The sequence below is a fragment of the Hibiscus syriacus genome, unplaced genomic scaffold (assembly GCF_006381635.1).
Source record: "Hibiscus syriacus cultivar Baekdansim isolate YM2019G1 unplaced genomic scaffold, ASM638163v2 tig00112285_pilon, whole genome shotgun sequence".
NCBI classification, from domain to species: Eukaryota; Viridiplantae; Streptophyta; class Magnoliopsida; order Malvales; family Malvaceae; genus Hibiscus; species Hibiscus syriacus.
The window spans coordinates 2330248-2347181 of NW_024063293.1; positions in this window are offsets into that span (position 1 = coordinate 2330248).

The window sequence follows — 16934 nt, forward strand, 5'->3', positions numbered from 1 at the left end:
ACTTCTTTATATATTTTTGTATATTTTACTTGATGTTTTTCTGTCTTTTTCAGGCCTAATTAGTGTATGACCCGAGGACATCCTGAGGAACCAGTAACAACAATTGAACCTGAGAATGAATGACTTTTTAGACAAATGATGCATGCTCAACGTGCTCATCGAAATACGTGTAGACTACAAAACCAAGTTGTTGGCCAAGTGGAGGATTAGACAAATCAAAATTTTGAGACAATTCCAAACGTTAAGAATGCTGCTAGGCCTCGTACTATTCACGATCACTTAAATCCTATTTTGGACGATCTAAATCTTGGTATTGTGGTACTCGAGATTCAGGTAGTCCACTTTGAGATCAAAATAGTCATGTTCAATATGCTGAATTCTATAGGGCAGTTTGGGGGTATGCCTCATGAAGATGCCAGACAACATATTCGTAACTTCTTGGAGGTGTGTGATTCCTTCAGGCAACAAGGAGTGTATGAAGATGTGTTGAAGCTTAAGTTGTTTCCATATTCTTTGCATCACCGAGCGAGGGATTGGTTGAGTGGAGTTTCATCTAGCTTGATGGAGTCTTGATATGATCTATGCAAAAGTTTTTTGATCCAGTATAATCCGCCGAACATGAACACTCAACTTAGAAATGACATAGCATCTTTCTGTCAAGCTGATGACGAGTTTATGTATAAATGTTGGGACCGATATAAGGGATTGCTTCGCAAGTGTAAAAATCATGGTTTTTGTAGAAATCAGAGTAATTCTCTGTAATTTCTTATTCTTTTCAATATGACAGATTACATATTTATATACAAAATATCTCTCTAAAGTAGGAAACTCTAAGAAAGGAAAAATAATAATCCTAGGATATGATCCTTTAAAATAAGGGATTGTAGAAATCTATTTACAAAATCATATCTCTATAGGAATGATAACAAATCATACCTCTATAGGAATGGTAACAAATCATATCTCTATAGGAATGGTAACAAATCATATCTCTATAGGAATGGTAACAAATCATAACTCTATAGGAATGGTAACAAATCATCTCTATAATTCCTACACTCCCCCTCAAGCTGGAGAATATACATTGTATAATCCCAGCTTGAATAGGAATTTATTGAAAATAGGCTTTGGCAAAGCCTTAGTAAGAATGTCTGCAACTTGTTCTTCTGAAGGAATGTATGAAAGTGTGGTTGTCTTTTTGTTAACTTGATCAGCAATAAAATGCCTATCAATCTCAACATGCTTTGTCCGATCATGTTGAACTGGGTTCTTGGCAATTTGAATAGCAGATTGATTATCACACAAAACTTCAAAGTGATCCTCTTGATTAGTGACAAGTTCTTTCAGTAGTTTAAGTAGCCAAATTCCTTCGCATATTCCCAATGCTAGTGCTCTAAATTCAGCTTCATCACTTCTTCTTGAAACGACATATTGTTTCTTACTTCTCCAAGTTGTAAGGTTTCCCCAAACAAAGGTGCAGTAGCCACTAGTGGATCTCCTTTCAGTAAGGTCTCCGACCCAACTAGAATCTATAAAGATCTTAACAGTTCTGTCTTGTGTCTTCTTAAACATTAAACCGTGTCTTGGAGTTTTCTTCAAGTACTTGAGAATTCTATTTGCTGCTGCCATATGCTCTTCAGTAAGATTAGTCATGTGTTGACTTATCACATTTACAGGAAATGCTATATCCGGCCTTGTCAAGGATAAATAAATTAGTTTCCCAACTAAACTTTGAAATTTCTCTTTGTCTACCAAGGACCCATATTCTTTGTTAAATTTCAAGCTTGCCTCCATTGGTGTATCAATCGGCTTACAACCAAGAAAATCGGTTTCTTTGAGTAAATCAAGTACATATTTTCTTTGGTTGATCACAAGTCCTTCTTTTGACCTTGCCACCTCCATTCCTAGGAAATACCTTAGCTTTCCCAAGTCCTTGGTTTCGAATTCCTTATTTAACAACTTCTTCAAATTGCAAATCTCTTCTTCATCATCTTCGGTAAGAATTATGTCGTCCACGTACACAATAAGGATAGCTTTCTTATTTATAAAAGTTACCTTGATGAAAAGAGTGTGATTGGCGAGGGATTGCTTGTAGCCGTTTTTTAGGATGACTTTAGTGAACCTCTCGAACCAAGCTCTGGGTGATTGTTTTAACCCGTATAGAGACTTGTTGAGCTTGCACACCTTGTTACTTCCTTCAACAGACTTTAAGCCAGGTGGCAACTTCATATAGACTTCTTCTTCTAGCTTGCCATTAAGAAAAGCGTTTTTTACATCAAGTTGGTGTAATTTCTAATCGTAATTTACAACCAAACTTAGGAGTACTCGAACAGTATTCAGCTTCGCCACAGGTGCAAAAGTTTTTGTGAAATCTATCCCATATGTTTGTGTAAAGCCTTTGGCCACTAGTCTCGCATTGTATTGTTGGATGCTACCATTTGAGTTATACTTTACAGTAAAGATCCATTTACAGCCAACAACCTTTTTTCCTTGAGGAAGGTCCGTAACAGTCCAAGTAGCATTTTTCTCCAGTGCATAAATTTCCTCTTCAACAGCCCTTCTCCATTTTGAATCCTTTAGAGCTTCAGCTATGCTTGTGGAACCTGTTCTTTATCCAAGTTTGCTGTAAATGCTTGAAAAGACGACATCAATGAATTATAACCAGCAAATTTTTCAATAGGATGCTTGGTGCACTGTCTAACCCCTTTTCTAATAGCAATAGGGAAGTCATCTAGAGTAGGGGAAGTGGACTTACTGATTTCTTCTTCTATTTCGGCAACTGGACCCAAATCCAATTCTCGGTAAGCATCAGATTGCAAAACAGCCTCATGAATATGTTTTCTTTTCCTTGTATAGAAACGGAGTTGTTTGATTGGTGTTGTTTGTGGAATATTTTGAATGGTAGTAGGTGTATTTTCAGGAAGGGTATTTAAAGTTGGTATGGGTGAAGTAGTGTTAGGTACTACCGTTGGATCAATGGGAGTAGATACAGGTGACAAATTTGTAGGTAAAGACAAAATTGGTGGCAATTCTGAAGGTTGAGAATGAAGAGTAGGAGGAGATACCTGATGTGGCTGAAAATCCTTCCATGTCTCCCCCTGAATTTCAGCCTGAGTGAAATAGGGATCCTGCTCATAAAATGTTATATCCATAGTGGTAAAAAATCGTTTTGAAGGAGGATGATAGCATTTATAACCCTTCTTAAGTGAAGAATACCCAACCAGTATACACTTTAATGATTTAGGATCTAACTTGGACTTATTAGGAGCAATGTTTTGGATAAAAATAGTACAACCAAATATTTTAAGTGGAAGAATGGAGGAGATAGGTTTAAAATGGGGAAAGTATTGCAAAAATATAGATTGAGGTGTTTGAAATTGTAAAACCTTACTAGGCATTCGATTGATTAAATATGTGGCAGTTAATAAGGCTTTCCCCCACAAATATTTTAGAACATTAGTGGTAAATAGAAGAGAACGAGTAACTTCAAAGAGGTGTCTATTTTTTCTTTCGGCAATACCGTTTTGTTGTGGGGTGTCAACACAAGAACTAATCTGAACTATGCCCTTTTCCTTGAAAAACGCACCCAAAGACTTAGCAAAAAATTTACTGCCATTATCAGATTTAAAGAGCTGAATTTTAGTCCCAAATTGAGTGAGAACCATGTTATAAAATTGGGTAAAAACACCTGCAGTTTCAGATTTATCTTTTAGCAAATAAGTCCAAGTTATCCTACTGTGATCATCAATGAAAGTGATAAACCACTTACAATTATCAGCATTCTTCACCCGAGAAGGACCCCAAATATCACTGTGGATCAAAGCAAAAGGGTGAGAAGGCTTATATGTAGAAGGAGAATAAGTTGATTTAGTATGTTTGGCAAGAGAGCAAACTTTGCAAGAAAAAGAATTTGGCCTTTTATGAATGAATAGAGCAGGAAAAACTTTTGCAAGATAGTGAAAACTAGGATGACCTAAACGATAGTGCCATAACATAACATTATCAACTTTTTTTAAAGCGGTGAAAGATTTCGAGATTTCGGTTTTAGTAGAGACAGGAAGAATGTAGAGACCATTATGCAAGCTGGCCTTACCAATCATCTTTTTCGAGTTCAGTGCCTGCAAAGTACAATCAATATCATTAAAAATTACAGAGCAGTGCAAGTCGGTGGAAAGTTTACTAACGGAAACGAGATTGCAAAGCCAGATTTGGTACGAAGAGGACATTTTTAAGTACAATCTGGTCATTGAGAATAACAGTGCCATGTCCTTCTATTTTGCATAAAGAACCATCAGCCGTTTTGACAGCTTTACCAAAGTTTGGAAAAAATTGCAAAATAAATCTTTATTACCAGTCATATGATCCGTAGCACCAGAATCGAGGATCCAATTAGGGGACGACTGGGAGGAGAAAAAAACTGTAGCATGAGGTTTACCTTCTGGTTCTTTCATGACCATATTACCTTCTGATTGAGCAGCAGAACCAGAAAAATTTTCTAGATTTGAAATGATCTCCGGAGTAGGAGAAGAAGTTGTGGACATCATCTAGGTTGGAAAGAAACCGTAACCTAAGCTGATACCATGTAGAAATTAGAGTAATTCTCTGTAATTTCTTATTCTTTTCAATATGACAGATTACATATTTATATACAAAATATCTCTCTAAAGTAGGAAACTCTAAGAAAGGAAAAATAATAATCCTAGGATATGATCCCTTAAAATAAGGGATTGTAAAAATCTATTTACAAAATCATATCTCTATAGGAATGATAACAAATCATATCTCTATAGGAATGGTAACAAATCATATCTCTATAGGAATGATAACAAATCATATCTCTATAGGAATGGTAACAAATCATAACTCTATAGGAATGGTAACAAATCATCTCTATAATTCCTATAGTTTTCACGATTAGACTCAAGTCATGATGTTTTATAATGGATTCAATGTACCCACGAGGATAATACTAGATGCCTTGGCATATGGGACTTTGCTAGACAAATCACCTGAAAAGGCTTTTGACATTTTGGATAGGATTGCAAGCAATGATTACCAATTGCCCTCTTTAAGGCTTGGAACTGAGAGGAAGGCACATGGAACCTATGGGTTAGATGGTAAGGACTCAGTGTCCACCCAACTTTTAGCTATCACAAGTATATTGAATAACTTTAATACTCCAACGAGGTGAAAGAAATGAAGGTAACTAGTTCAGCGTGTCTGTTATGCCATTGCAATCACCATGAGAGTGAATGCCCAGAAAATCATGAGTCCATAAACTTTGTGAGAAATTGCAACTGAGGCAACATCAACCCCTACTCCAACACCTACAACCCATAATGGTGTTAGCATCCTAACTTTTCATGGGGACATCAAGGAGCCAACAATGTTAGTCACTCCACTCGACAGCAGAATATCATTGAACCCCTGGCCTGTCAAACTAAAAAAGATTTGCCCAGTATTGAGTAAGCTACCACCAAAGCAAAAAGATTCGGGCAACTTTATTATTGTATTTTCTATAGGAGAAAACTCTGTTGGGAAGACACTTTGTGACCTTGGCTCGAGTGTGAACTTAATGCCTAAGTCAATATTTTTTAAGCTTGGGATGAGAAATGCAAGACCCACCTCCGTTATTTTACAACTAGCCGATCTTTCCCATGTTCGTCCTTAAGGGATAGTTGAAGATGTCATTGTGCAAGTGGAAAAATTTGTGTTCACAATGGACTTCCTTATACTTGATTGCAAGGTTGATACTAATGTACCTATAATTTTAGGGATGCCTTTCCTAGCCACTAGTTGAATCCTTATTGATTGTGAAAAGGGTGAACTCACTATGAGAGTTGCCGACCAATGTATGACTATAAATGTCTTTTGTACTCTCAAATTTGTTGATGACTCAAAAGAATGCCAGAACATTTTTGAAATGGATTCATTAATAAAAGGGGAAACTGATCAATTTTGCCACAACAATTTCATACAGCTGGCAGATTATGAGAGGCTCATTGAATAACAAAGCATCGAGGAGCCCAAGGAATTTTTATTGGAGGTGGAGCGATCTAACTTACTCACAGCTAGACTAGGTACGCACTTTGAACCTCTTGATTTTGATGAATTTGTTCCTCCTAAGCCCTCATTACAACATGTACCTATCATAGAGCTCAAGACTTAGCTTACTTAGGTGGTAATGATACTTTACCTATGATTTTCTCCTCTAAACTTACTGTTGACCATGAATGTAGTTTGCTAAGTGTTTTGTCACATCATAAGAAAACGTTAAGATGGACTATGACTGACTCGAAGGGGATAAGTCCCACCATTTACATGCATAAGATTATGCTGGAAGAATGCCATGGCAATTCTATTGATCCAAAAAGAAGGCTCAACCCTATTTTAAAAAAAGTGGTAATAAAAGAGATCATTAAGTGGCTTGATGCTAGGGTGATTTACCCTATATCCAATAGTTCATGGGTGAGCCTTGTGCAAAGCGTCCCCAAAAAAGGGGGCAAAATTGTGGTGAGCAATGAGAACAATGAGCTCCTACCCACTTACACCGTCATAGGATGGAGGAAACACATGGACTATCGTAAACTGAACAAAGCTACCAAGAATGACCATTTACCCTCCCCTTCATCAATCAAATATTGGACTGATTAGCAGACAAGGCATACTATTGTTTCCTAGATGGATATTCTAGGTACAACCGAATTATCATAGCATCGGAGGACCAAGAGAGGCAACCTTCACATGCCCATATGAAACTTATGCCTTTCGAAGGATGTCGTTTGGACTTTGTAATGCCCCATCAACTTTTCAATGTTGCATGCAAACTATCTTCTCCGACATGGTTGAGGATTTTCTAGATATTTTCATTGATTAATTCTTCGTTTCTAGAGATAACTTTGTGAAATGCCTTGGCAATATGGCACGAGTGCTCAAGAGATGTGAGGAGGCCGACCTTGTGCTTAATTGGGAGAAATGTCACTTCAAGGTGAATGAAGGCATTGTGTTGGGCCACATGATCTCGCACAAAGGCATTGACGTGCACAAAGCCAAAATTGACATGATTGAGAAGTTGCCTCAACCGACCTCTGTCAAAGGCATTAGGAGTTTTCTTGGACACGCTACTTTTATAGGAGATTTATCAAGGACTTCTTCATGATCTCCAAGCCCTTATACACCTTACTTAAAAAAAACCAACCCTTTGTGTTTGATAAATTTTGCCATGGTACATTCACAGAGCTGAAAAAAGACTTATCTCAGCACCCATTGTTGTCTCCCCCGATTGGACTTCACTATTCGAGTTGATGTGTGATGCAAGCGATTATACCGTGGGAGTTGAGCTTGGGCAACTCCAAGATAAATTTTCAATTTTAGTTATTATGATATTCGTACCTTAAATAAAACACAATTGAATCACACAACCATAGAGAAAGAATTACTTGTCGTGGCAATTGTATTTGACAAGTTTAGGCATACTTAATAAGCACCAAAGTAATTATTCACACTGATCACTCAGTTATAAAATATTTAGTGAACAAGAAGGATGCCAATACTAGACTCATTAGGTGGATACTATTACTGCAAAAATTTGACTTGGAGGTTGTAAATAGGAAATATATCGAGAATCAAGTTGCAGGTTACCTTTCTACATTGGAAAACAATTCAGAAAGCCATGACATTTTATATATTCAAGAGGAATTCCCTGACGAGCAAATCTTATATACCGCAATATTTGTATGGTACGCTGGCATTGTTAATTTTATTGTTAGTGGAATTTTACCTTATGATTTGAACAGCCAGTGTAAGAGGAAGTTCAAGCATGATGTCAAGTTTTATTTCTTGGACGAGCCATATTTGTTCAAGCAGTGTGCAGACCAGATGATCTGCAGATTCATCCCCGAGGATGAACAAAAGGACATCCTACACCATTTCTACATGACCCCATATGGAGGCCACTTTGGAGTTGTAAGAACCGCAACAAAGATACTTCAATCGGGCTTTTACTGACCTACACTATTCAAATACGCTCATGAGTTTTGCAAGGCCTACGATTGATGCCAATGTAATGAGAACATTACCAGATGACACAAAATTCTGTTGTAAAATATTTTAGAGATCGAGCTCTTTGACGTGTGGGGCATGAGACCCTTCCCATAATCCTTCAGAGATCTATACATCTTACTAGTCGTGGATTATGTGTCTAAGTGGGTCGAGGATATATTGCAACACTGAAGAATGACTTTAAGACCTTACTCAAGTTCCTACACAAAATTATATTCACCAGATTTGGAGCACCTAGAGCCATTATCGGTGACGAAAGCACCCATTTTGATAACAAGCTAATTTATAAGGCATTGTAGAGGTATGGGGTGCGACACAAAATTACCACATCATATCACCCCAGACAAATGGCCCAGCTTAGGTCTCCAATCATGAGATCAAGCAGATTCTCGAGAAGGTGGTGAACCCTAGAAGAAAGGACTAGTCCCCGAAGCTCAATGAAGCACTTTGGGCTTACCAAACAACATTCAAAACTCCACTAGACATGTCCTCGTTCAAATTGGTGTATGGAAATTTCTTCCATCGTCCTGTCGAGTTAGATCATAAAGCTTATTGGGCTATCAAAAAGCTCAATTTTGACACACAATTAGCTGAAGAGCAAAGATTATTGGAGCTCAATGAAATGGAAGAGTGTAGGGCACAAGCATATGAAAATGCCAAGCTTTATAAGGAGAAGAATAAGAAATGGCATGATCAAATGCTTCTTCCATGATATTTTCATATTGGTCAGCAGATGCTCCTCTATAACTCACAGTTATGACTCTTTCCGGGTAAAATCAAATCAAGATAGTTCAAACCCTTTGAAGTGCACCACATTTACCCTCATGGAGCTGTCGAAATCAAAAATATATAGATGATGGAACCATTTTTCAAGTGAACAACCAGCAATTGAAGGGTTACAATGGAGCTCCACACTTGTGTGATAAGTCGACGCTCTACCTGCAAGACGCCTGAGTTTGCCCTTCTAAGCTTTTTAAAAATGCCATGACATTTTGGATTTACTACTGTGCATAAATAACGCGTAGATTTTTATTATTTTCAGTTATTTTCATTATTTTTCATGTTTTCTTTTAAAGTTTTATTTATTTTCATCCAGCATAGGTGACAGCTATTCATGTAAGGATAAAATGAAAGACACGGCCTAATTATTGAGGTTTGGGCTGTAAAATGACAAAAAGGATAAAGTTTTTTTTTTAATTTTCAAAAACCACATTTATTCTTGTAATCATTATTTTCTCTTTCCTACTTTTCACCCTTCATTAATTACTTTCACTTTTATTTTCCTTTCTCTTCATTAAAAACCCCTCCACACATTAAACCCCCATCACTTTTCATTTTTTTCTCTTTCCAATTTATTTTTTTGTCTTCAACACCTCTCTTCCTTTTTTCTCTATCAAAGTTAAAACCCCATAGCCAAAAAACTTTAAGTTTTCCTTTAATTCTTTATCCATCCGAGCAACGATAGTGCGATCTCATCCGACAAATGTGAACCTTCCCTTCCCACAGTAGTTTCTCAAAGACGCGACAAATGAAAGGTTCCAAATTATACAAAATTGAAAAGTTTTCTTCAAGCAAGGTTTTATTTTCTCTGATATGGCCAATAGAGATTTAGGGACGGGTGTATTGGATGTGGTTGCTAGGTTGCAGTGACAGAAGTTTGCAAAGCACCCAGGCAATGTCAATACCTCCATCGTTAAAGCGTTTTATGCAAATATCTCAGACCCAAAGAAACAATCCATCTTCGTTAGGAGTAAACTTATTCGTTCTACACCTTTTGCCATTAACCGCTATTTTAAACTACAAGATGTTGTTATTCATCATTCAAAGCTTGTTGAGGAGGCTGACAATGAGGCATACCAAGGTGTGTTGGTGGATCTTTGTTTTTAAAACACCGAGTGAAATAGTAAGCAAGTTAGTTGGCGTACAGTGGATAGAGACCAACTCTAACCGAAGGCTAAGTTATGGAACTATTTCATGAAGACTAAGTTGGTGCATATATCCCACAACATGACAGTGGCTCTACCCCAGATGATGTTATTGCACTTGATACTTGTGGGTACGATAGACGTTGGAAAGATCATTATGGAGCAAGTGCATACATGTTTGAAACAACTGAAAAGTGCTTTGGTCTTTCCAAATCTCATCATAACACATTACCAAAATAAATGAGTTATTAAGATGAATTCGATGAATTCATACCATAATTGAAGGTCATCACAAAGGCAAAGCTTCCCGTGCTATTGAGATTCAGTGAGGACCGAACTGAGGAGACTGTGGAAGTTGGTGTAAACATAAATGTCGCAGAAAGATTAGTTGTTGCTACTGCTGAGTCTTTCAGGCATACAAGGGCACAAGTGGAGACTTTATCATGTGATATTCGAACATTCTTTGCTTACGTAAAGCAGCGAGGCTCAGTGATAGAGTCATACTTCAAGGAAATGCTCCCTCAATGGGACCAAGATCTCCCTATTTTCCCTGACTCCATACTACAAAAAAACTAAAAAAGACACAACATCATCGAATATCGCTCAATGCGATACCCAGTCGAGCCATAGAATGATAATCCACCTGCTAGCATGCCTAAAGAATATTAGCAAGAATAAGAACCCCAACCCCAAACTGAGCCTGAGCTTTCTAAGACCCCTAACTGTTGAGGCACATATTGCTGAGATGCTTAAAAAATCTATAATGTTGCATCAATCTACCTACACATGACCACAAGGCACCTGAAGAAGTCTGCAGGGCGGGTTGTGTCTCCATATGACAAGACTCTTCCAGATGCTAGTACTTCTTATGTTGAGCCAACATCTGAATCAGAGCAGCAAAGTCCTCCCACACTGAAGAAGCACCCCAAGCATAGCACAACCACCACGACATCACCACTATAGTCAGTCAAGGTACATTGCATTGCATTGCACTACCTATAGTATTTAGTCTAGTATTTCACTTAGTTTTTATTTTTTCATTGAGGAAAATGTTTCCTTCAAGTTTGGGGAGATAATGTCCTTATTAGGACATTTGAATTCATAGGGTTAGCAGAACTAATTTGTCATGTCATTTGTAAGTTTAAGGATAATTTTTTTGGAATAATTTGATTATACCCGATGATGATATTCCTATGGCTAAAGTTGAATGTATATGACTATTGTGAATGATTTAACCAACTCTAGGACTTGATTATTTATGATTCATTAATACACGATAATATTCTTTCTATGCTTAAGGAACTTATACATTTTGTATAAAAGAACACTTGCATATGTTGTAGCATAGAACTTTGGCAATGAGATTAAAGGCTGAAATTTTACTCCCTTAAATTTTGAATTCTGTTTAGTTGTGAATAAATACTTCGACATAACTATACAGGGACACTCCTATTTTTCATGACATTACTTGGATACTTTCTTTGAATATATGGAAGCCATGGCATACGAGTGAATGAAAGTAGTCATGGAATGACTCTACTCAATAGACTAGGGAATAAGGTATTTGTTCCACTTTGTTTTCAAGTCTAGGAAAGTATGTGTGATGGGTTGAATCCCCTCGTAAAAGAGAGAGAGAAAGAGAAAGGTTGTAAGGAAATGTGAGTGAAAGTTATGCTTAGAGGATGAATGAACTGTTATGGCAAAACAAGAGTGCTTGAGTAGAAACTTTCTAACTTCGTTAAGAATAGACTGGAAACAATCACACATACACAAGCGAAGGATCTTGGCCTAGGGAGCAGTACTTGACTTCTCAATTGGTCTAGCCTGTTGAAGCCAATTTTTCTGAGGGATGAAATTTTTCCTACATCACTATCTTGACCTAAAATTTGTCATAAAATATATTTTTATTCTACTAACTACTATCTATTGCTTGAGGACAAGTAATAACTTAATTTTGAGGGTGTGATAACTCCGAAAAAAGGTTATATTTAGGGTCTTTTTTACTTAAGTTGTTGATTTTCTTAAGGCACATTTAGAACCATATAGATGCCTTTATGATCATGTAGTTGTATGTGGTGGATTTAATTTGATGTGAAATTTTTTATTTTGCAAATGGTGCTGCTTTACGAGAAAGGTTGTGTCTGGTTGATGATGTGTAGGTCATAAAGCGAAAAGGTGTGCCAGGAAAATTGTCATGGAAAACTGAGATACTGAAGCATAAAAATACTGTGACAACTAGGATAGAATTTCTTGTCACAAAAAAAGACAAAAGAGCTGAAGATATTTTTATACAAGAGCCAATTGTCCATCCATCACGTGATTCCAGCTGCCAGCCACCTAGGAAGGGACCATTACCACTTTTGTACTCCCTTTTAACATATAGGGGAAGTACCTTAGAGTACCATTATCATTTTGGCACAAAATCCTAGGTATATTCCCTTGGTATAAATAGATTAAGACACCACAAAGAAATAGGATCATATTCTTGGGAAAAAGTGAGTGGAATCCATAAGCGAAAGATGAAACTAAGCTTCCAACTTTCTTTATTTTTCTCATCCCTTTCATGGTTTTCTTCTATTTTTAAGCTTAAGGTGTGGCGAGCTAGGCGTCCGAGAGGAGCTAGCACAGCTAAGGTGGTTTGTGGTGGCGGAGGAAGCTTTTGTAGCGCGCGTTGGGAGTTTTCCTCCACCCTTATGCTTTATTTTTATTCACATTTTATGGGTTGTAAGGAACGGATGATTTTCATGGATTATTCAAACCTCACTATGAACCAACTTTATTTGGTGGGGTTTATCATGGATGATTAATTATTTCTCTTTAATGGATGATTGATATTTTTATGTTTATTACTTTTTTTGTTTATTGCTTTTGATTGCTTAAGATTGTAGAAGCTATGAGAGTAGTATTTTCTTAAGTATACCAGTTCGAGAGAAACTAAGTTAATGATCTTTAGTGTTCGAGATAAACTAAAGGAAGATCGACGTAATCAATGGGTTTTAACTAATAACTAGAGCCTAATCCATCGTCAGAGATGAGGTTAGGATTTCAACGACTAAAAAGAGTAGAGCTAAATCGATAGGTTAGATGTTGTTGCTCAGGCTGAAAGGATTTGTTGTGGTATTCTCATCTGTCAAATCCCATGACTAGAGATAGCATAGGGATTCTCGTAGTAAACTCTATCAAACAAGTAAGACATAGAAGTTTAAACCATCCTGAAAGATAATACTTAAGATTCCTAAGTGACCCCATCACTTATTCCCGTAATAGCTTATTGTGTGAGGATTATCAAGACATCTTATTTAATTCCCAAGTTATCAATATTTTCATTTGACTGCATTTTAAACAATTAATTTTACCACAACATTATCATTTGACAACTATTCACACTACCATTTATGCCTCACCTATACACATTTCACTTTGCCTCGGCATAACCATTTGTGCATACCATTAGCTATGCTTAGATAAAGTAGTTTGTTGCTTTGACCTAACTAGTAATCTCCTCCAATCCATATGGAGACGATACTCACTCACTCTATATTACTTGTTTAATTATGTATACTTGCACATATTTTTGGGTAAATTTATAAGCACTCACAGTGCGAACAAGTATCGATACTTCTAGCCCAAAATCCCTTTTGTTTTTAGAATATGAAGAACAATATTGGTATTGTTCTTCTAGTACTGATACTAATGCCCAGAAATACCTTGTTTTAGCACGAAAATACTTCTCCAACACTCTCAAACGTCCTATTGAGATCCCTAAATATTATTAGAGTGTTATATCTAATAGTAGGGTTATAATAGGACCATGAATATACTAGACAACACCAATAACTAAAATTTACAATGAACATGCTTCATCACTCATGCAAGCTAACAAAACTCACCAAGTGATCTACATGTGGTAGAGTTGAGTTAAAAGTGAGTTACCTTGAATTTCTAGACTACTAGAAACACCCAAAGCTCACCATAGAGCCAACTTCTCATTTTCTTTGTTCTTGGAGTTTTCTCCAACTTCCCACGCTAAGCAAGAAATCAAACACAAGAGTTACTAGCATTGTTTGGGAAGCTTAGAAAAGTGTTTAGAACATTTCCGAAGGTGTGAATCTCTAAAAAAAATGAGTTGATTCCATTTAGGTTTCGAAAACCCTCACTAAACTTATTTTTGGTATGCATGACCAAAACTTGATCTTATGGCCTCAAATAAAAGCTCTAAAGATGATAGTTCTAATTCTTACCTTTATTTAAACTAACTAGGATTGCAAGTCCATCAATGTTTAGCCTTTGCTTACTCTTTGGAGATGAAGAAAAATGAGATGAATGAGAATGAAGAAGTCAAGGAAGAGTGGGGAAAAGGAGAATGAGACAACGTAAGATCATCAAAAATTAAGGGTATTCAACTTTTAAATTTCTAAGTGGTATAATTCTCCCCTAGGTCACTCTACCTTTTCCTAGCATTTAAAATACCCAATTTTTATCCTAGTTGGGCCAAAACCAAGCCTAACCCATTTCCAATTACGCCAAGCTTCTCTATAAGCATTTAGGGTTGATTTAAACACTTTTGATTTAACCCGTGATTTAAGGTTACAAACTCCCTATATTTTACATCAGAGTAATTCATAATAACAATCTTCTCACCTTTTGACCTGAATATAATAGGGTTCTTTTTGTAAAGACAAACTAATATTCTTTGTTACTTTAATAAAATGATGCATTTTCTTCATTCTACACATGACAAACATTTTATTTTATTCTTTATTACTTTATTACCATATTATGATTATTTTTTTATAAATATAAAAGTAGAGTTCTTGTCCACATCTCAAACATATTTTTTCCATTTGCAGGTCTCTAGATATCAATTGTTCAAATAATGATATTTCGAACCAAAGATTTATTTTGAAAATGATACGTGTCTAGAGGAATCTGAAGGTTATAAGGATGATGAGGAATGTGAATTAAACCCTGAACTTATTAGATTAATTAAATAATAATACAAATAGATATTTCCCTATCAAGATACGACTAAGATAGTGAACTTGGGATGAAGAAGATAAAAAGAAGGTCAAGATTGACACCTCGCTCTCATCAGAAACAAGGCAGGACTTCATAAATCTACTACATGAGTTCAAAGATATGCTCACTTGGTTGTATCAGGATATGCCTGGTCTGGATATTGACATTGTTGTGCATAAGCTACCAATAAAGCTAGATTGCAAGTTAGTACAATAGAAGCTTTGAAGAATGAGGTCATACATGTTGTTGAAAATAAAGGAAGAGGTGAAGAAATAATTTGACACCGGTTTATTATAGGTGTCTAAGTACCCTGAGTGGGTAGCTAATATTGTCAGTTCCAATAAGATTAGAAGGTATAAATGTGTGTCAACTATTGAGATCTCAATCATGCGACTCCCAAAGATAATTTTCTTCTTTCTCATATCGACACCTTGATCGATAATACAACCAGACATGTTCTTTTCTCTTTCATAGATGGCTTTTCAGGGTACAACCAAATTAAGATGAACTTTGAAGAAATGGAGAAGACAACATTTGTGACAATGTGGGGCACATTTTGCTATAAAGTGATGCCATTCATATTATAGAATACAGGGGTAACATATCAATAAACCATGGTTACCTTGTTCCATGATACTATACACAAAGAGATAGATGTATATGTGGACGATATGATTGCCAAATCACAAACCAAAGACAAACATATTGGAGTTTTAAGAAAAAAAAATTATGAGGTTAAGGAAGCGCCAATTGAAGGTTAACCCAGCTAAGTGCACATTTGGAGCCACTTTAGGGAAATTGCTAAAGTTCATAGTCTATGAAATGGGGATAGAGATAGATCCATATAAAGTTAAGCTATCCAAGAATTTCCACCACAAAAAACTCCAAAAGAAATCTGAAGATTCCCAGGAAGGCTAAATTATATTATCAAGTTCATCTCTCAATTAACTGAGAAATGAGATCCAATTTTCCACTTGCTGAGAAAGTAAAACTCTGGAATTTGGGATGACAACTGGCAAGGAGTAAAGTTAAACACTATATGCCAAATTCTTAGGTTCTAGTACCACTAATCCCATAAAAACCATTAATTTTGTTTCTAATGGTCTTTGAAAATTTGACAGGATGTGTAATAGCACAACATGATAAAACTGAGAGGAAAGAACAAGCCATTTATTATCTCAATAAGAAGTTTATTGACTTTGAGATTTGATTGTTCCCGATCGAGAAGTTATTTTATGTCTTGGTGTGGACCATAAAAAGACTAAGGAAATATTTTTTTATACCAAACTACCTCGTTAATATCAAAGTTAGATCCGTTGAAATACATGGAAACCTCATCTTTAACTAGAATAATGGCTAGGTGGCATATGTTGTTGTCTGAAAAATGACAAAGTTTAAGTGAACCAAAAGGTAGTGGCATTATAGACTTCTTGGCAAGCAGAGCATTGAAATACACAAACTAGTGAAATTTGAATTCCCCAATGAGGATCTAATATGTGTATCCACTTTAGAAGGAGATAAATTCCCAAAAGAATAAAAAATGAAATTTGATGGCGCTTCAAATGTCATAGGGCATAGAATATGGGCAGTACTTGTTTCACCTGAAGATGATCATTATCCTTTTACTAGTCGACTCACTTTCAAATGTAAAAACAATATGGATGAGTATGAAACATGTATATTGAGAATTCAGGTTGTAATTGAGCATAAAATTAAGATCCTAGAAGTATTTGAGGACACAGTCTTAGATATTTATCAGCTTCATGGAGAGTGGATGATTAGAGATTCAAAGTTGATAGAATACAAAAAAATTTGTTATAGATCTGATAAAATAATTTGAAGAAATTACCTTTACTTATCTCCCACGTGAGGAAAATCAAATGGTAGATGCCCTAACTACGCTGGCTTTAATGTTCAAAGTTAATGATC